General features: G+C 36.8%; 1 protein-coding gene across 1 annotated transcript in view; it reads right to left on the bottom strand.

Annotated features, from left to right (window-relative positions):
- The window catches only part of LOC134675153 (mushroom body large-type Kenyon cell-specific protein 1), a 276,201-nt gene extending 256,838 nt beyond the window's left edge, over positions 1 to 19,363 (bottom strand). The window contains exon 1 of the mRNA XM_063533327.1: positions 19,129 to 19,363. The gene's annotated coding sequence lies outside the window, so the exon portion shown is untranslated. The remainder of the gene's footprint in view (positions 1 to 19,128) is intronic.
- Between the last annotated feature and the right edge of the window lie 1,731 nt (positions 19,364 to 21,094).

Below are 21,094 nucleotides of genomic sequence, written 5' to 3'. Positions count from 1 at the left end.
GATTTCGGAGTAAACTAATTGGATTAAAGAAACAGTCTTAATCAGTATCGTACTTGTTTATTATTTTAGAACAATTTAAACATTCGACTGACTTGCACGCGCACTCATTTCGAACCTAGAAATGTGTCCGCGCGAACGTTCACTAGGAAACAGGTCAAGCCTGCAGAATGCGCACCCGAAATGTAGGTATAGTTCCACTGGCCGAATATTCGGCGGCCGGTTACCGGATATCAAGGTCAGGCCGTATATCCGTTATCCGGAATCCGGCCAAACAACTAGCCGTTGCATCTCTAATATGTTTACACGTTTGCACCTTACTCCTTTGTATTAAGGCGAAACATGTACACATATCTTTGACGTAGACTTTACCTTGGTAGGATATGATTCCGAGATTTTATGTTGTCGAAATGTTAAGGTAAGCCTGAACTTTTTTTATATCACGTCGGTGGCAAACAAGCATACGACCCGCCTAATGGTGAGCAGTCGCCGTAGACTACGGACACCTGCAACTCCTGTATATATGTAACGTCTTCTAGTAACCACAACAAAAGGGATTAGGTCCCACAGTTAGCTAGGTGTTAAATTGGGGTCTATATTGTTTCCCAAATAGTTTTAAGTCATAATGTATTGTTTGTCCGAATTTTCGTTAGTCATAATTGGTTTTTCTCAAAAACGCGTAACTTTTCAGGATTGCCATAAAACAAACCTAACCTAACCTAACCTAACCCATCTATAGAATAACCTTACAAAAATGCTGAAAAGTTAACGGTTTCAGTTTTATGACTAACGATAATATGACAATCAATACATTATGACTTAAAACTTTATGGGAAACAAAGGGACCCCGTTAAATTGTCCTATAATATTGATTTATTATATACCTATTATTAAGTACAAAATTACCTAGATTTTGTTGAAAAGTCTGATTCCATTTTTTTTTAATTCTGCTCTTCTCAACTACCCCGCCAACCGTTCTTCCTGTCGCTGTAAATATCTAAAAACCGTCATCAAACGAAAAATCTAGAGCAGCCTTTCTTCCAGCCCCATTTTGGGGCTCTCAGGCCCTCCAGCCAGCCTGAAAATTGCACTATCCGTAATTATGCTGAATTTCGAGCGAATTTCACTGAAAACCCGGGCCCTTCGGGGTAATTATGCCACTGAAAATGTCGTAAATGTAAAAAGGTGGGTCAAGATGGTTGCATTTAAAGTTTTTGGTATATGTAAAAAGGTCGAACTTCAATTGCCTGGAAAAATTGGTGCTAATTGCTAAATGAGTTACTTACTTGCAAAAAAATTTTATACTTAGGCCCACTTGCACCATTCCACTATCCCGGGGTTAATCGGTTAAACTTGAAGTTGCCATGGTTACCAGTACAATTTGACACTAGGTTAACGGTTTAACTGCTTAACCCCGGGTTAGTGGGACGGTGCAAGTGGGCCTTACAGGGTCATTTTTGGACCGTTATCCACATTGCGAGGTGACTTAGGTATCCGAAATCACAAAAATTTTTGGCCGTTTCATACATTTTGGTCGAGTGGATGTCGACGTTTTCTATGGGAAGGCCAATTTTTTTTAGGATTTCGGGTTGGGTCCCATAGAAACAGTTGTTCAGTATGACCTACCTAATCACCTCGCACAATACGGTCCAAAAATGATCCTGTATAGTTAAGCACCTGTAATTAGTCTAAAGTTAATTGATTCCATTGTGTTACCACAGTTAAGCCATTTCTATTGGCATGAAAGTGTATTAGCGTATGCTATAGACTTATATGTGTATGAATTTAGTACAATAAATATAATACAATTTACATAGTTAATTTTCGTAACACAAATGAATCAATTAAGTTAAGACTAATCACAGCTTCTTAACTGCGCTTAATTAGTTTAATTACGTACATTTTTTTTTAAATTCAGGCAAATAAACACTTTTTAAAGCCGTTTTTTACTGAAATAAAATTAGATAGACATTGAATGGTGTGCATTAGGGTAACTACAGCGTATTGTGGTGAGTTAAGCCTTTATAGAGCAGAGGGAATATATTTACCTGATTTTGAACTTTATTTCAAAGATAGAGTTCAATTTTGCATAATTCCTGACACCCTTATGCCTTATAGGGTTAAGGGACTACTAGTGGCCCACGAAAAGTTAGGAATAAGGGATTTATCGGTCAAACAAGTTTGTCAGTAGAAAAAGGAGCGAAATTCAAATTTTCTATGGGTTACCATGGCAACACACTAATAATATTAGCGCCACTTGCACCATTCCACTAACCCGGGGTTAACCGGTTAAACCTGGAGTTGGCCATGGTTACCAGTACACCAGTTACCAGTACAGTTTGACACTGGGTTAACGGTTTAACCGGTTAACCCCGGTTTAGTGGAATAGTGCAAGTGGCGCTTCAACTAACACTTCGTTCGAGAAATGAGCCCCTGGAATACACCGTAGTTGTATATGTACCTATTGTATTGTACTCGTATAGTATCAGTGTCAACTATCCAAACATCTCACTCATTCCCTACAACTTTACATTTGCCGCTCAAAAACAACACATTACACAAAAATAGAACTCAAAAGTATTAAAACAAAGCGCCTTAGAACATCGACGTCAACGGTATCGTTTTGAAAACTGTAAAACGTAAGTTTGCGTTCGCCGAAAGCGTTCTGAATTCAAACAACGGGTCGTGTGTCCTTCTCCGGAATGGCGCGGAAATTTTTGTTATCTTTTCGTGTTCCCCGAACGGATTTTAAATTGAGAACGCGAATGCGTGGCCGTTAAGATGGCGCTGAAATTTTTATTCCGCGAGTGCTCATAATCATTATCTATATGTGTAATACTCAATCTAAAACAAGTACCTAACGGTATAATAAAAACTCGTTAAAAAGCTCTAGAATGAAGAATGAACTACTCTTATATAAAGTTATAAATGTAGAGCCGCCAATATCATAAAATTAAAAGAATGTATTTCGCCGTAACAGACCGTTCTTATTACATATTTTATATCTAGATATGCTGTTTTACCCTGACAAGGCAGTACTGACAAACCCCCTTATTCATTAAACTTTACGGGCCTGATTTACTTCAATTATACGTTTTGTCCCTTTCTTACAAATACATAAGTCAAAATGACAGATAAAGACAAACGATTATTAACTGAGGTTTGTAGCGCGTCTATGAATAAGGGAGTAAAACACAATTAACCCTAAATTAAGCATTTTACTATGTATTATAATTGCTCATTAATTTTCTCATGTTTGATAGTTTAAATTGGTAAACATGAAAAGCTAGCGAATATTCTTATTATAATTTAATAGTTATCAATCCAGCGATTTCTCGCACGAATTTCACCCGGACCCATAACGAGTTAGACTTGTCGAATGAAACATGTTTTGTCAGACAAATCCAATGCTTCTCTGTACCCCTAATGTAAATTTCATTCGATAGCGTGTCGCGGTGTACGCGTTTGCGTTAAGTCTCAATATGTATGGGATTTAGAGTTTCCGAAACGTCCCGCTTGGTGCGCTGTTGCAAAAAGTCCCAAACAAAATGAGACTTAAAAACGCAAACGCGTACGTTCGTCACTCTATCGAATGAAATTTACACTAGGGGTTCTGATAAAACCCATATCATAGTATTCAAAATTCGTCTTTTAACCTTTGACGTTTCAAAATTTACTCATAAATATCCGAGATTAGGTATTTATTTATATAGGTAAAATCTCTTGTAATTTTTAGTGATTTTAGTCAGTATAGATACTGACAGACAACGCACCGCCTAAATCTTAGGTGTGATTTTGAATTGAGAAAAAAAAACTTCAAATATATGTATATTATGACTAAAATTGTCTTATAATATTGATTATAAAATTAAAAATAATTAGGTTTTATTTTTTTTTGTTCAAGAATCAGGTTGAAAGTTTTAATTTTTTCTATATATTACCCGTACGTCGATGGCAAAGAAACATACAGCCCGCCTGATGGTAAAGGTTGCTCCAAATAAAAATCATCCAAGTCAAGTCGCGAGCGTGAGCTAGTAATGGTAACATTCCATTTCTAACCGCAGCTGCACTACCGGTACTGAACGCGTCGCTGTCATTGTCAATTTCCATAGTAAAATTGACAGTAGTGCAGCTGTCGTTGGAAATGGAATGTTACCCTAAATAAACAAAGCGCCATCTTAGGTGCCCCGCGTCGCATTGCCAACATAATCGGCAGGTGATAAGCGCGCATTGTTTTATAATACGTTTCAATTTGCGACGTCCGAACGTGACCAATTGCTTTTCGAAAATGGAACGTTTATTGTTTAATAAAGTTCGAAATTGGAAAGTTTTTGGCAATAAAACGCACAACGAACACTCCTCTGATGATTAGTATAAGGTAGAAGTACTAGTGCTCGACGCTGCACTAGTATTCGACATGGGCACTTTATGTCAAAGTGCCAAGGATCAAAGGGTTTAGCAGGCTAAGCGAACAAGAAGTGCCCCCAACGACGGATTTGGTCATCTTTCAGGTGGTGTACTGGCAGGTCCTAAGAACTCTCTATGCTTAATATCAGCCCTCGATCTTCTTTTGTTTTCGAGTTATTCAGGATAATGTAAAATCATCAGTATATCATTGAAAGTGTCATATTTTGTAAACCGTTCAAGTTAGATTAGCCAAACAAAATTATATTTGACAACAATAAAATAGACTACAAAATGTCCTTATCATCATCATCATCTCAGCCATAAGACGTCCACTGCTGAACATAGGCCTCCCCCTTGGACCTCCATTCGTACCGGTTGGAAGCCACCCGCATCCAGCGTCTTCCGGCGGCTTTAACAAGGTCGTCCGTCCATCTTGTGGGTGGACGTCCTACGCTGCGTTTGCTAGCCTGCGTTTGCGTAATGTCCTTATACTTCATTATAAAAAAAAAACATTTTATTTTTCTTCTCATTATTTTTTATACTATTCGCGGAGGTACACCTACAAAAAAAATATGCATAAATAGCCACTAATACCCACTATATACACATATAAAAATATTTGCATAAATCTTCGTGCGTCATGTAAAAAAAAAACATTATCGAACAAGGATCTCGGAAACGGCTCTAACGATTTTGATGAAATTTGCTATATGGGTGTTTTCGGGGGCGATAAATTGATTTAGCTAGGTCTTATCTCTGGGAAAACGCGCATTTTTCAGTTTTTTTTATGTTTAGAGCCGTTTCCGAGATCCTCGTTCGATAATGTTTTTTTTTTGACATGACGCACGAAGATTTATGCAAATATTTTTATATGTGTATATAGTGGGTATTAGTGGCTACTCATGCATATTTTTTTTGTAGGTGTACCTCCGCGAATAGTATAAAAAATAATGAGAAGAAAAATAAAATGTTTTTTTTTTTATAATGAAGTACCTATAAGGACATGATGTAGGTTAAACATATTTATTTTGTAGTCTATTTTATTGTTGTCAAATATAATTTTGTTTGGTTAATCTATGTAACTTGAACGGTTTACAAAATATGACACTTTTAATGATACACTGATGATTTTACATTATCCTGAATAACTCGAAAACAAAAGAAGATCGAGGACTGATATTAAGCATAGAGAGTTCTTAGGACCTGCCAGTACACCACCTGAAAGAATGACCAAATCCGTCGTTGGGGGCACTTCTTGTTCGCTTAGCCTGCTAGACCCTTTAATACAGAAAAATCTTCGCCGTTCAAATTTAACCTATATTTCTTTGACACAAAGTGTCCATGTCGAATACTAGTGCAGCGTCGAGCACTAGTACTTCTACATTACAGACATGTAACCTGTACCATTGAGTCACTGACAGTGTCAAAACTGACATATACGCTAACGTCTACGTAATTTATTTTCGTAAGTTACGTTCTCGTTAGCGTTTATGTCAGTCAGTGCCAAACTGGTGGTAGCACAGACAAAACATCCTCCAGACTGAGCATAATCGCGCTACCCCCTCTGCCACACATACTTACGGTAATTTTACTCCATGTTCGAGTCGAAAGTGTCTTTGTGTGACGTCCGTGTTTTTGAACGGACCAATCACGGCACGGGACCTCGCCCACCTCGTCCCGCGCACCCCCGCATTTTTGGCATCATCGGTTGCATGACATCTCTCTTCTTCCTCGCGTTATCCCGGCATTTCGCCACGGCTCATGAGAGCCTGGGGTCCGCTTGACAACTAATCCCGTGATTTGGTTGCATGACATAATTGCTCTAAACTCGGTCTAGACTCTAGACTCTAGAGGATTCCTAGTCTATGGGTGGTAGCCACACTGTTTCTATAATCATAAAGGCGATTTTTGACTGCTGTACTCTTGTTTTGAGGCTCATTCTAAAAAAATAAGTCGGTCTAACACGACCCATACCAGATGTATGAAAAGTGTCATGGAAATTAGACACAACCACAGACATTCTCAGAGAATGACCCTTCAATAACAACTCACAGCCCTGCCAATCGTTCGAGAAATACTTTAAAATACGAGTATACATATTTCATGTGAACGATTTTATTCTTGCCACTGAATTGTAAAAAAATTGTACATAGTTAAGCACCTGTAATTTATTAGTCTAAAGTTAATTGATTCCATTGTGTTACCACAGTTAAGCCATTTCTATTTAAGTTAGATGCATGAAAGTGTGTTAGCGTATACTATAGAGTATAGACTCCGTCGACATCGTTAACGTAAAGATATAAAAAACCGGGCAAGTGCGAGTCGGACTTGCGCACGAAGGGTTCCGTACCATAATGCAAAAAAGGCAAAAAAAAAAACGGTCACCCATCCAAGTACTGACCCCGCCCGACGTTGCTTAACTTCGGTCAAAAATCACGTTTGTTGTATGGGAGCGGGAGCCCCACTTAAATCTTTATTTTATTCTGTTTTTAGTATTTGTTGTTATAGCGGCAACAGAAATACATCATCTGTGAAAATTTCAACTGTCTAGCTATCACGGTTCGTGAGATACAGCCTGGTGACGGACGGACGGACAGCAGTCTTAGTAATAGAATCCCGTTTTACCCTTTGGGTACAGAACCCTAAAACCTAAAAACGACGGAAAATGAAATAGGCATTTTGCGTTCTGAACAGTCCGCGACTCTACCCAATAAAAATACAATCCACATAGTTAATTTTCGAAACACAAATGAATCAATTAAGTTAAGATTAATCACAGCTTCTTAACTGCGCTTAGTTACGTACAATTTTTTTAAAATTCACCCATCCGAATAAATAAGGAATAATCAAGGACATCGAGTTTTTACCAGTTTGTGAGCTTTCGCTCGTATATACTGCTCTTAATTACTAATTAATTAAAATAAAAAGGTCAATAGTGATCGATTTAATGATTATCTTTTGTGAAATTGCTTGTCGTTAAGTTTTATGCATTTTTTTTGTAGTAGGTACCCTCACCATGGGTTTACGCGGCTCAATCGCAGTGCATCTCACTTGCTCCAAAGTGGGTGGCAGGTTAGTACATAATAGTGATTTTCAATATTATTCAGTTTTCGAAAATACCTCTATGCACTTTAATCGGCATTTGCCCGCAATTTTGAAACGATTCCCGATATGAAGACAACCGCTACTTACTGCCGTATTCGAACTACAAGAGACGACACGTATTAGATCCATTCTAGATACGTTATAGTTTAGATATCAACTAGTTCTCTTTTGCAGCGCAATTCGGGCAACCAATGTCACTTTTACGTTAGATAGAGTAAGATATATCTATTAGAGGTGAATTTTTTTATTTTTTTTATTTAGTATTTATTCATAAACAATACAGGATTGTGTTTGAAAATGCATTTTACACATACACTTAAAACTAAACAAAAACAAGTAAATCAACACTTGAGACTAAACAATATCGAACACTTCATCTACAGTAATTACAGATTACAGATTAATAGAATGTCAGAAGAGAATGTCAAAGAGTACAGTAATATGTCAGAGTCAGAATTACACGTAAGTACAGTATCGATGTCAACTAAGTATTCTTATTACAAATCATACATTTTAATCTAAAGCATTTGCAAAATATTCTTTAATAGAATAATAAGGTTTATTTATAAAGTAGTCTTTTAATTTAATTTCAAATGTCCTTTGATCCTTACAAGACTTTATATTAATGTCCAATTTATTGAATACTTTAATTGCGGTGTTGTGTAAACTTTTATCAAAATGTTGAAAATTACTTTTAGTGGTCAAAAATTCATTCTTAGTTCTCAAGTTTCTGGAGGTATTTTGTCTACTTAGTTGGAATCGGTCTTTGTTTTTGAAAACGTATATACAAATACAGTAAAGATAAAGAGATATCACAGTTAATATTTTGTGCTCTATAAACAAATCTCTATGAGTAGCAGGCACACGTTTACACCCTGCAAGATATCGCAGAGCTTTTTTCTGTTTAAGGAGCACTGCATTTATATTTACACTATTTCCCCAGACTTCAATACAATACTTCATCACACTCTCAAAATAAGCAAAGTATACTGTTCTTAGTGTCTCCTTGTCTGCTGTACTAGAAAGGGTTTTTAACGCATAGCAGGCACTACTAAGCTTGTTTGTGACTTGTTCTACTTGCTTGTGCCATCTTAAAAATGAATCCAGCTCTACGCCTAAGAATTTTATACAATCGGATTTGACGATAGGTATATTGCAGACAGGGTCAGGGCTATTGAAACCACGGCGAAAGGTCATATAAAAACTCTTGGTAGAATTAATTCTTAAGCCATTTGATAAAAACCAGGTACATAATTTAGACCAACAGTCTTGCATTTTTGAATTGAAATCCATTTCTGTATTAGCTTTTATGACAATACTGGTATCATCGGCTTTTATGACAATTGGATCTCTAAGTCATATACTGTGTCAAATTTGACAGGTTAGATCTTAAACATATCGTTATCGTATCTTGGTGATGTGTAAAAGATATCTAATAGATATCTATTTCAAAATCCGAATCGGGCCCTCACAAGTGATACCCCATTGTTACTACTAATTAATAGGGAAACCTGAACCAACCAGAATTCAAAGTGCGTCAACCCAAGAAAAGATACGTCCATTACACAATAATGGCATCCGTGAGAACGTTACGACAAAACAAATTCAATGTAAAGACCGAGACCTTCTATTACTACTCGCAGAAAATGACATACTCCAGCATTTAAAACCGTTATCTCAATAAACCAAACCAATTTCAACCTTATTTTAAAGGAATAAAAGCTACTCTGACCGCAGAGATACTTTGGTGGTTGGAAATGTCAAACCTTAACCTCAAAATTGTGACGCCGTATTAGATATCTTCGGAACGCTTCGGCTAGATCCGTTAGCGCTCGGTGACCAGTTTAAAAAGAGCCGCGGCTATCCTTTATTGATATTAATGACCTTAGCGGATGAGGGTCAAGTTGAATTGGTTATTACATGCCCTATTCTATTCTAAAAGGTCTTATGTGACGCTAGTTTAGAAGGCGCTTGTGTCGTGTTGGTTTTGAGCGAGATATCTGGATACACCTTGCGTGTTGGCTACCGAAACTCGTTTGACTGGTGCGAATTTGAATTGATAATTTTAGAATTTTCTAGTATTAAAGTGACGTTGAATTTTAAATACAAACGGATATAATATTAACTACCTAATAACTCTAACTAACTGGAAGAGATCCCAATCAGGGATAAGTTCGCCTTTGTTGTATTTAATTGACTCTGTAACTGTGTTTCTCGTGTTTATATTTCTATGTACAATAAAGTAAATACATACATAGGTACATATACTCTAATAAGCATTAATTACGTAATTGTACGGAACCCTTCGTGCGCGAGTCCGACTCGCACTTGGCATGTTTCAATTTATTACCTACTCAAAAGGTACAATTTATATTGTACGAATAATTTTCGGAAAAATGGCCGGCGCAACCATGCGAGTCATACATTATATTTTAATTCCGTTTTCCTTCCTGTTCGTCAGTCGAAAATATTTTGGATGTCGTCATTGTTGTTATTCTAAATATTACCCGTTGATTTACATGACAAACAGAATATATGTAATTGAAATACACTTTACAATACCGAAATGATAAGAAGATTTAACTTTACAATACTACCCATACAGCCATAATAGTCGACGGAGAACTCATAGTTGATAATCTGAAATCTCTGAAATCCAAGAGATATCTGAAACCCAAGAGCATGAGAAAAAAATATTTAAAGAAAAATTTATTGTCGTTAAAAAAGCCCTTAAAAAAATCCTGATTTGCGCAGCACAATGCTGTTTTACTGTATTTTTTTTGCTGTGCATTTAGTTTTTAGGTTAAGGTAGTATTTTTGCTGATAGTTTAAATGACTTACCCCCTTTTTTATAGAAATTATGGGTCATTGGCGGTAACTGGAATACTACCTATGGGATAGACAAATAACAAGTAATAAGTATGGAATGGACCGAACGAACGAATCTGGATCAGTACTTGTTATTTTTTATAAAATTATAAAAACCTTTTTCATACCAAGCTAACATCTAATAACTATTATTTAAGTATAGTGTTTTTATTCACAAACTTAATAACATCCAGGCACTATTACTTTTACCCCTCAAATATCTCCAAGTCATTAAAATGATTACAAAACCCATAAAACGAAAACTAGTTTCTAGTCCGCGTATAAAATTCTAGTTTCTCATTCATTCACCCGTCACAAGCCAAAATCATCTCTAAGCTTTACACATAAAGTTTAAATTCAAATGGACGAGCTAACAATTTTCTCATTCGTTCTTCGAAATTCAAAAATGACCAGTCAGACCTAATGACCGTTAACTAAGAAACTGGTTCTAAGTCGGCGGGCGTACACAAAAAACGGCCGCCATCTTAAATGTGATGACTTGAGAAAATAATTTCATAGCTTGAGGCCATTTTGGTCTATATAGTTTTAGATGGATAAAGGAAATTAAAGTACGATTTGTTTTTTGACAAATTGTATCCTAAAATTTGGCGCGCTCTTGTCAAGTATGTTAGTAAGTAGGTTTAGTTGTATTGATGGTTTATGATGTAATATTTGAAGGATTTATAGTCTAAATTGTTATTGTTTGATGTTCAATTTGTCTACATGATGTATTTCGATTACGTTATAACAAAGGCAAAGCTAAATGAATTTAAATTTAAAAGTCATGTTTAAGCAGACATACTGGTAGAGCAGTGAGTTCCGTGACAAACCCCAATACGCGGTTAGAAAAAGCCGGGCGCCCCAAATCGCTGCCCGATAATGATGAGAATGCCCTAGCATGGCCTGCTATAATTTATTAATTAAAACTTTATTGCACAATAAAATAAGTACCTATTCGCACGTGTATCGTACAACGTTTTACAGTACATATGGCCCCTTAAACTTTTGACATAGGCATGAAAAGTGCTATTTTACGCACTAGTGCAGGAAAATAGGACCATATGTCCATGTGTGTAATGCCATTAGGCATTAAGTTCGCCATTTGTACACTATTTTTATGTTTTGTGCAATAAAGTTTAAACAAATAAATATGTACTGTAAATGAATTTAAATTTAAAAGTCATGTTTAAGCAGACATACTGGTAGAGCAGTGAGTTCCGTGACAAACCCCAATACGCGGTTAGAAAAAGCCGGGCGCCCCAAATCGCTGCCCGATAATGATGAGAATGGCCTAGCATGGCCCGCAGATAATTTATTTATTAAAACTTTATTGCACAATAAAAATATGTACAAATGGTGGACTTAATGCCTCAAGGCATTCACTAAGCGCCCGGCCACATGTCAGCGGCGCGACGTCGTTGTGTGTACCTAAATAATAGTTTTAAGGTATTTATCTATGGGCCAATAGTTGCCTGAAAATAAATGTTTTCATTCATTCATTCATTCAATAACCTTTAAATAGTTATTGTTGTTAAATTTGTCTGCATGTATTTCAAGCCGAGTACGTTTATAACAGGCAAAGCTAATAGTTATTTACGATACAAGTGCGGAAAAGAGGAAAGAACTAGCGAATTACCTATTCGCACGTGTATCGTACCGTACAACGTTTTACAGTACTTATGGCCCTTTAAACTTTTCACATAAGCATGATGATGAGAATGCCCTAGCATGGCCTGCAGCTTATTTACTAATAAGTAATGTAAAAAACTCTTTATTGCGTAGTAATAAAACAGAGATTAAATAACAAAATAAATAAATCATAAAACTAGCCCTAAATTAGCCTGAGGCATTGTTCCCAGGACACTGGCCGCGTTCCCTCTCTGCACAGTGAGGCTGAGTTTTTGTGCAAAAAATGCGCCAGCTCGTAGATCGCCAGACACCCACACTAGTTTGGTAGAAATTTCTTTTACTAGTTGTGGAATTGTGGAAAAGTGGGTCCCATTTTAGGGTTCCGAGGAAAAAAACGGAACCCTTATAGGATCATTCGTTCGCCTGTCTGTCTGTCTGACCCCCCCCCCCCCATTTATCTGCGGCTCTACTGGGTCTAAAATTTGGAAAGAAAAATACACAAAATAGTTCTTTAACCTATACATGACAGGACAACTATTAGAAATGTGCAGTCAAGCGTGTGTTGGATTAAGTTGTTAAGAATTAGGTAATGTACCCTTGGAACGCGAGTCCGATTCGCACTTGATCCGTTTTTTAAGTAGTAAGTGAAGTGCGATCGAAACAATATTATAATTGTAACAAATTGTTCAATCAAAATCAACCTCTTTGGCACCTGCACCATCCCACTAACCCGGGGTTTACCGGTTAAACTGTTAACCCAGTGTCATATTGTACTGATAACCATGGTAACTCCAGGTTTAACCGGTCAACCCCGGGTCAGTGGGATGGTGCAAGTGGCGGACTGGCGGTTAGTAAACTAATTTTAGTACCCGTATTAAATGGAAATCTGACCTTCCGCCATTTTCCTGTCATCCGCCATTGTCTATCGCTATCGATATTATTGCAAAAATTCCAATACTAAAATAGCCCTTGCAGTGACGTAGCGGTTTTAGTTACTTAAGTGTGAAGGCTATAACGATCTTCTGTCACGAAGGTTTCTTTTGTTTTTACTTAAGATATTCCAATTTTTACGTCACTAATTGTTAACATTGAGAAGTTATATAGTACAAGCAAAAAAAATACATCTCAGAGGTAGACGTAATTTTGGATTAAAATACAAAAAAAAATAGGAAAATGATGACAATTTTGGAATCAAAAATAACATGCACTTCTTCTTTAAAGTGGGCATGGTAGTCGATTTCAAGGTTTCCGGTGTGTTAAATCAATGGTCACCTCATTTGACAGGCACTGTAATTTAGCAGATTATTTATCAGCTTTGACTTACTATAATGATACAAAACTATGAGTCTATTTTCTATTTTATATCACAAGGATCTTAAAATAATGTAAACAAAAAACGCGTGGCTCGGTTGCTTGGCCAATGAGGTACACATTATGTATCTAGTATGAAAATAATTATGATTTTTTCATTGGCTGAGCCTGAACGACTGAGTCACGTGATTTACACTCGTGTACAGATGTAGTGAACAATCCTTTGCCATCGTATTTTCTCGGAAACGTTCGTATTTGTCATGCTACTTCAGTCAACCTCAGTACTTTTTTTACTGAGACTGACTCAAATATACGTATACCGTCAAATGGCGTTCTAACAAATTTAATCTTCTGTCGAAAGATGGCAGTAAATGAACTGTAGCTTCATAATTTACCATGACAGTAACTCTCTATTTCAAATTCTCTTTGCTAAAATCTAAGTAAGTGTTTACAAAAAGGAACACCAACCCAACGTTTACTAACCAACCATGCTAGTGAAAAAAAAGCTCAAAAGCGGTTTTTAATAAATGAAGTCATAATCAATTAAACATAAATACGTTTTTTTGTCAAAAATTTCGTTTTTGATATAAGTTTTTATCGCTTTTGTGTCCATTAAGTATCGTATCAACTCGACCATAAGAACCATAATATTGCAGTTTGGGTGACTGCAATATTATGTGACTTAGGTACATTACATTATGTATGTGAAGATTGTGAAGTTTCAGCTCAACTGAATAATGCGAATTGGATCTAATTTTTTTTTATATAAATATTATAGGACATTTTTACACAAATTGACTAAGCCCCACGGTAAGCTCAAGAAAGCTTGTGTTGTTGGTGCCCAGACAACGATATGTATAACATAATTACGTAGAAAACAACCATGACTCAGGAACAAATATATGTATCATCATACAAATAAATGCCCTTACCAGGATTCGAACCCGGGACCATCGGCTTCATAGGCAGGGTCAGTACCCACTAGGCCAGACCGGTCGTTAAAGTTAACTTGCAAGATTTGACTCGAACAAACATAACAAACATTGCAAGGTAACAAGAACTGAACGGCCATGCTAGTGCTCAAAATATCGACCCAGGACAAAAATGTCCAAACGGGTTTTTAATATTTGAAGCCGCGCTATTCGGCCGGCAATCGATACTAACTAGCTGTGCTGTCGTGTTGTCATGCACATGACTGACAGGGTAACTCCCCTACTATGCACACGTTTGGGTTTTTGGCGACTTAGGGATTGTAATCTGGGGATAAGTTACCTATATCAGGTACGCTTTTGGCATTTAGGTGGCATAGTTTACATTACATAAATAGTTAAATAGGTATTTTTTATTGCAATTGAGTACAAACGACACAACGATAAAATACGCATTATGCTTAAAACGAACAAAGGGGGAGGGAACGTAGTTGTAGACAAAAAATAATTTCGAAGTATTTATTTATTTACTTAGTTATATTATTGATCAAAACAATAAAAAAACTGACACCAACATGTAATGCAGCTATACCTACACAGTGAAATTCCCAGCTATATCAGGCGTGTCTCACTCCGCGATTTCGTCGCTTTGCTACAGGTAGCTAAAAGTACATCCGTTCGGCCCCAATTTTGGGGAAAGCCATAAGCCGCGCGTGGCGCTGTCGCCACCTAGCGGCCATATCTGTGCTGATCGTAACAGACGCGTTTTGTTAGAGAGTGAGTCTTCTGTACTTATAGTTCGTTTTTTTTAGCATTAGAAAGAACTTCGCAGAAGTAAGCTCGTGGTTCCAAATCCGGCACTTTTAGCGGTAATACTTTGAAGTAAATTATATGTATTGACCATGATACATTAGATAATTCAATAATTATTAACAATTAAGGAGCCTCATAAAAACTGTACGCTTACTTCTGCGGAGTTCTTTCTAATGCTAAAAAAAACGAACTATAGTACTAGTATTTATTCTGTGGTTATACTTACAATGCATCCTTTTCGGGTTTGGGCGACTAAAGGATTGACATGTGAGGATGTGCTAAATAGTACACACTTGCACAGTATAAATGCTTATACTCGTACATATTAGCTCATCTATTACCGACGTCTTTTGAAACTTCGATGTAAAGCATCTTCCTTACCTTGCATACGTAGACTTTTTGTGACGATTTAGGGATTATGTTACGGGTACTCACTGGAGGATTTTCATGGCTAGTTATTTACGTAGGTATACTTTGTGGATGAATATCGGAAAGCCAAATAAACACCCTTCCTTCGCCTTCCACGTGCCAGATGTTCGGCGCAAAAGTACGAAATAATATAATTAAGCAAAAGATACGATTATTTATTAAAAGTAGTTACTTGTGGACAATTTATTCGAATTTATATCGTTCATCACTGTAGATAAAACATGTGTCAATCCCATATAATATTTCACAGTAGATACATATGATCCTACTTTCTCGCACTAGTGCGGAAAACAGCACTTTCCGTGCGTATGTCAAAAGTTTAAAGGGCCATATGTACCGTAAAACGTTGTACGATACACGTGCGAATATACAAGTTCCTCTTTTCCGCACTTGTATCGTAAATAACTATTGATTTCATTCCTACGTTAACTAAACACTGGTTGTCCAGATTTTATATGTACATAACAACATAGTTGTTACACTTGTTGTTACATACATACGCAATTAGATTAAGTAGGCCTCTACGGCTGACTCTAAGTCTAATTAATTCATCAGAATTCATACGAAGAAACAGTTTTTCTCATTGTTTTCACTACTGCGTATTGCTTTTGTTCTGCCATTCATATACGACACGCACACACATCCCTGCATACATAAAATACAGTTAATTCATATATGTCGGCGGCCGATCTTAAAATCAGGAAGAACGTGAAATTCCTAGGCATATCGTTAACGTGAAAATCATTATCTCGTTGCTTGAGTCGACGGTGCCCCGCTATGCGGGGTTCCTATTTCTGGACAGTTTGCCCTTTGGGTATCTGAAGCAACCTATATATGGAAGGTATCCTACCTATTTAACTGGAAGAGATCCCTCTTAGGGATAAGTTCGCCCTTGTACCTACTATATATATGTTCTATATGATGTAGTACCTTTATTCCTCTCTTCTGTACAATAAAGTACGTACTTTATTAGTTTAGTTTGGCTACCGTCAAAACATTACAGAAGTACTTTACGATCGACCTGATTTTACCATCGGCCGCCGACATACCACTATACATCACTGTTTTCGGAGACAAAAACATACTAGTCCTGTGATCAAATAAATATCGACTTGTTATCAATATAGATAGCAAGCAATTTTTAAGTTAAAATAACAAATTTGACTCATCCTTGAAATACTTAGGTAAATAACATTAATCTACACTGTTAGTTCCTTTAGCGCCACTTTCACAAGCCCACTAACCCGGGGTTAACCTGTTAAACCGTTAACACAGAGTCAAATTGGACTGGTAACCATGATACTCGTAACACCAGGGCCCTATTTCACCAACGTGACAGGTGCGACATTTGTCGACATCACTGTTACTGACGTCACAGGCCTCCATAGGCTACGGTAACCGCTTACCATCAGACGGGCGGTGTGGTTGTTTGCCACCAACATGTTAATTTAAAAAAACTCCATATATCGCCAGTTAATAAGTACTTATTTTTTTTTTTTTATTATGAATGGGCTTACTCATGGCCACAGACTAGCCGAGGCGTATTTCGCGAAGCTAATGACAATTGTCACAAGAAATACGACAATTGTCACGAAATTCCGACACAGAAATCATTTGCTGTCAAGAATTACCGAAAGTTCTTTGAAATCTTGTGACAATTGTCATCACTCATCATTATCATTATAAACACCACAAGAGAAATACCTGTTTTTTGCCGATTTAATAAAGTTTTTTTAAATAATACAATGATGGTGACAAACAGGAATACGGCCCGCCCGATGGTAAGCGATAACCGTAGCCCATGGATGCCTGTGACGTCAGCAACCGATAGTCAGTATCCTAGTCGGTAGTGACCCTGCCTACTAAGCAGGAGGTCCCGGGTTCGAATCCTGGTAAGGGCATTTATTTGTGTGTTTATCACAAATATTTGTTCCTGAGTTATGGGTGTTTTCTATGTATATGAGTATTTAAGTATAACTATACATTATTTATACTTAAACCTGTATTTGTTTTTGCGTGTGTCCATATATTATCGTTTATTATTTCGTATGCCTACAGAAATAGGAAATAAGCAGTTTTGACTTTTTACAATATGAGTGGTGGTAATTGCTATAACTGTTCCAAATTTTAGGTATCTTCGTCAAACGGTCTCTGAGAAAAACGCATTTAACTGATTTGCAAGACCGAAGTGATCCCATAAGTGTTCCGTGAACAAGTTTTGTACGGAACATTAAAAAGTGGTAACAAGTCGTTCCTTTTTTAAAGTTGTCGTATAAAGGACTCGTTATTACTAAAAACACACCTCTACTTCATCTAAGTATTTATTATTTAAGTATTTATCTTCATCTATGTAAGTATATAAAGTGTAGTTATTTACCTATAATTGTTTTAATGCGTGATTACAGATAACATTCATGAATGCTGATGGACCTAGTTTTAAATTATTAAATACTAGGTAAGTATACGCAGAGGTTGTCCATCGTGATTCAACGCGGAAACGCGGCTAGCGTGATGGGCACCTTCGCCGGGTACGATGCGGGGTGTAGGTACCTAGTTACTATAGGTTAGTTTAGGTTTAGTTTTACTTATAACTAGGCTTGTATTTTAATATTAATTATAGTACAGTCAACTGCATAAATATGTGTGTAGCCAACTTATTCAAAAATATGTCCCATAGTTCTTAATTCGCAGACATAAAAGCTATGGGACATATTTTTGAAATGATTTGTGCACCCATATTTTTACAGTTGACTGTACCTAAAAAGTTTTAAACAGATATGTATAAAATCATGTATAAATGTAAGTACCTATTGTATTATCTATTAGGAAAACATGCAATGCGTTTAGTTCGTTCAGTTTTAGATGAATAATAAAAATATTAGTAGGTACTTATTGGTAGAAGTACCTACATAGGGGCCTGGCCAAAATGACATTCGTATAGGTAAGTACCTATCGACAAACGAACATGCATGGGGATGACAGATGGTACGAAATGTCACGTGATTATTTCCATACCTAACACTATTTATATTTCGATTAGCGTTTTTCCTATATCGACGTATTTTAAATGGTATATAGGAAATAATAATAAATGTTTCAGTAATAAGTAGACCTATTACTTGTCCGCTATATAAATAACTACATTATATGAACAGCGTATTTAAACCAAAATACTAAATTAAATTGATCATAATTATTAAACGTAAAATTACAGCGAATCGAAGCGATCGTACAATCGACACGAGTTAGTGCTTATATCTAGTACCTAGCCTAGGTTCTAGGTTATTTCTCACAGCACTATCAACGAAGGCCATTGGACCAAGTGGCACTAGCGCATACAAAACCACCGATGTTCCTTCAAAATTACGCTCAAACTAAATAAACCCAAGTTCATTAACACATATATAAAAAACACGCACTATTTTCGACCCTACGCACACATACTTGCACACAATTAAAGCTCAAAATCACGTGAACGTCGATATAAGTGAAGTTAGTTACGCACATGAGTGATATTGCACTCGCAAGACGGGAATGCAACCACGTGCGGCTGCATTCACTTCGGTGTGCAATCAAGTTCATAGATTAAGATTGGCGTTGTTTTACTTCGCGAATTTTTATAAAGTTTAATAACACTTACCTGGCTCGTTCAGCACCACTGTCCATATAGTTCACATATAACCTAGTTTTGCACTATGACATCACGTGGGTCCGTAAGGCACTAGTATAAAATCACAATATTGAGCAGTTTGGTTGCACTTTTTGAATTTCGAACATCTGAAATTCGGCTTCGTTCGTGTTCGTGCCGCGATCGGCGCGGCGCTCGCGCGACTGAATTGTCGTAGGTTAGGTTAAAAAAACACTAGCCCGTTTCCCCAACGGTTACACAGGTCCATGACGATTTGACAGCTCAAAATAGGCCGCGCCGCCGTCAGCGCGTAAACACAACTTATTGAATGCTTTTCATTATTAAACTGTCACGAGTGAAGTACGGTCGTCTCGCTCGCACGTCGCGTGGAAATCGTAAATGCGTTTTTCTATTTCTAATTTGGGGTTTTCGACCGACGGGTGCGCGCGTGGATGGTCGAGACTGCACTGAGTGCACGGCTAGATGACATTCACATTGGCTTAAACTGGCTGATGCGTCAACAGCAACTTACTACATTTATATTGTTTAATCTGTTTAATAATAATGTTTGTTTATATGAAAAACGCTTAGGTAAGGGAGACAATGGGTTTTAGACAATTCGCATTGTTGGGTTAGATCATCGGGTCAATCGATGCAGCGGCTCCGATCGATATTTTAGCGATTACGACAAGTAATGGCAATTTTGCAGTCGATTATGAACTTTAGAAGCCGTTTAAGATAGCTTTAATTTTTTTTTTTATTAATCAAAAATTTATTACATTAAAACAATCATAAGTACATAGGCAAAGGGTTAGGTAATACATATGTGATAGATAGCTTTAAATTACACTAACTTGAAGAGCACAAAATAAAAGAGTCTCATAGTAAATATCACATTTTTGGGTCAAACAGAAAACTGTGTTACGTCTTTCCTGTAGACACGAGTTAAGGGCTATAAAGGTTAGTTTTCTCATTTAACCCTTATCCACGTGAAAAGGTCCTCCTTTTATTTAGAGAACTATGATAAAATCATTACTTACATGCCCACAAGCTGTTAACTATTGCCCACAGGAGAGAAAACTAGTGTGTTCGCGCGAACTGTACATTTTTCTCTTCTTCTCTCATATAAAAGGGTCAAACCCTTTTATATAAATTTGACATTAAAGATGACATTGTCAAATTTTGACATTGCAAAAGCCATGCAGAGTTAGCTTGGTTCAACTGTACTAACAACTAGGTATAGTAACTATAGCTATAGGAACTATAATCAATAATCAGACTTTGTCATATAGGTAATTGTTAGGAGCTAAGACCCACTTGCACCATCCCACTAACCTGGAGTTAACCAGTTAAACCTGGAGTTACCATGATTACCAGTACAATTTGACACTGGGTTAACCGGTTTAACTGCTTAACCTCGGGTTATTGAGATGGAGCAAATAGGCCTAACCAAGTTAAACGTTACACTATTCTAAATAACCCAGCGGTTTTAAGGAAAACGAAAGTTAATAATAACATTCGATAAGGATACAAATTAATAAAAATAGGATATTAATAAACTTAAAATTAATAGTATTATAGATAGAAAACGTCCGCAAGACATCAAAAGTTCAAAATGATGACAATTACTTATTTCAAAATAATATTTAAAACTTTCGCGTTTCGTACACATTAACTCACATTTATAGACGCGAATTCGCGATAGACCCGTCTATAAAATGTGAGTTAATGATTTCAAACTTTTTTGTCAAAACTTAATTTAATTCTCATATGAACGTGGTTTTGTAATGAATTTGTGTGAAATGCAACGAATTTTAACCAACTTTCGGTCTTTGGCCGTCAGATACCAAAAAACTAGTAAAAGACATTTCTACCAAACTAGTCTGGGTGTCTGGCGACCTACGAGAAGGCGCATTTTTTGCGAAAAAACAGCCTCACTGTGCAGAGAGGGAACGCGGCCAGTGTCCTAGGAACATGC

The sequence above is a fragment of the Cydia fagiglandana genome, chromosome 21 (genome assembly GCF_963556715.1).
Source record: "Cydia fagiglandana chromosome 21, ilCydFagi1.1, whole genome shotgun sequence".
Classification (NCBI taxonomy): Eukaryota; Metazoa; Arthropoda; class Insecta; order Lepidoptera; family Tortricidae; genus Cydia; species Cydia fagiglandana.
This window is presented reverse-complemented; position numbering and strand designations above follow the sequence as displayed.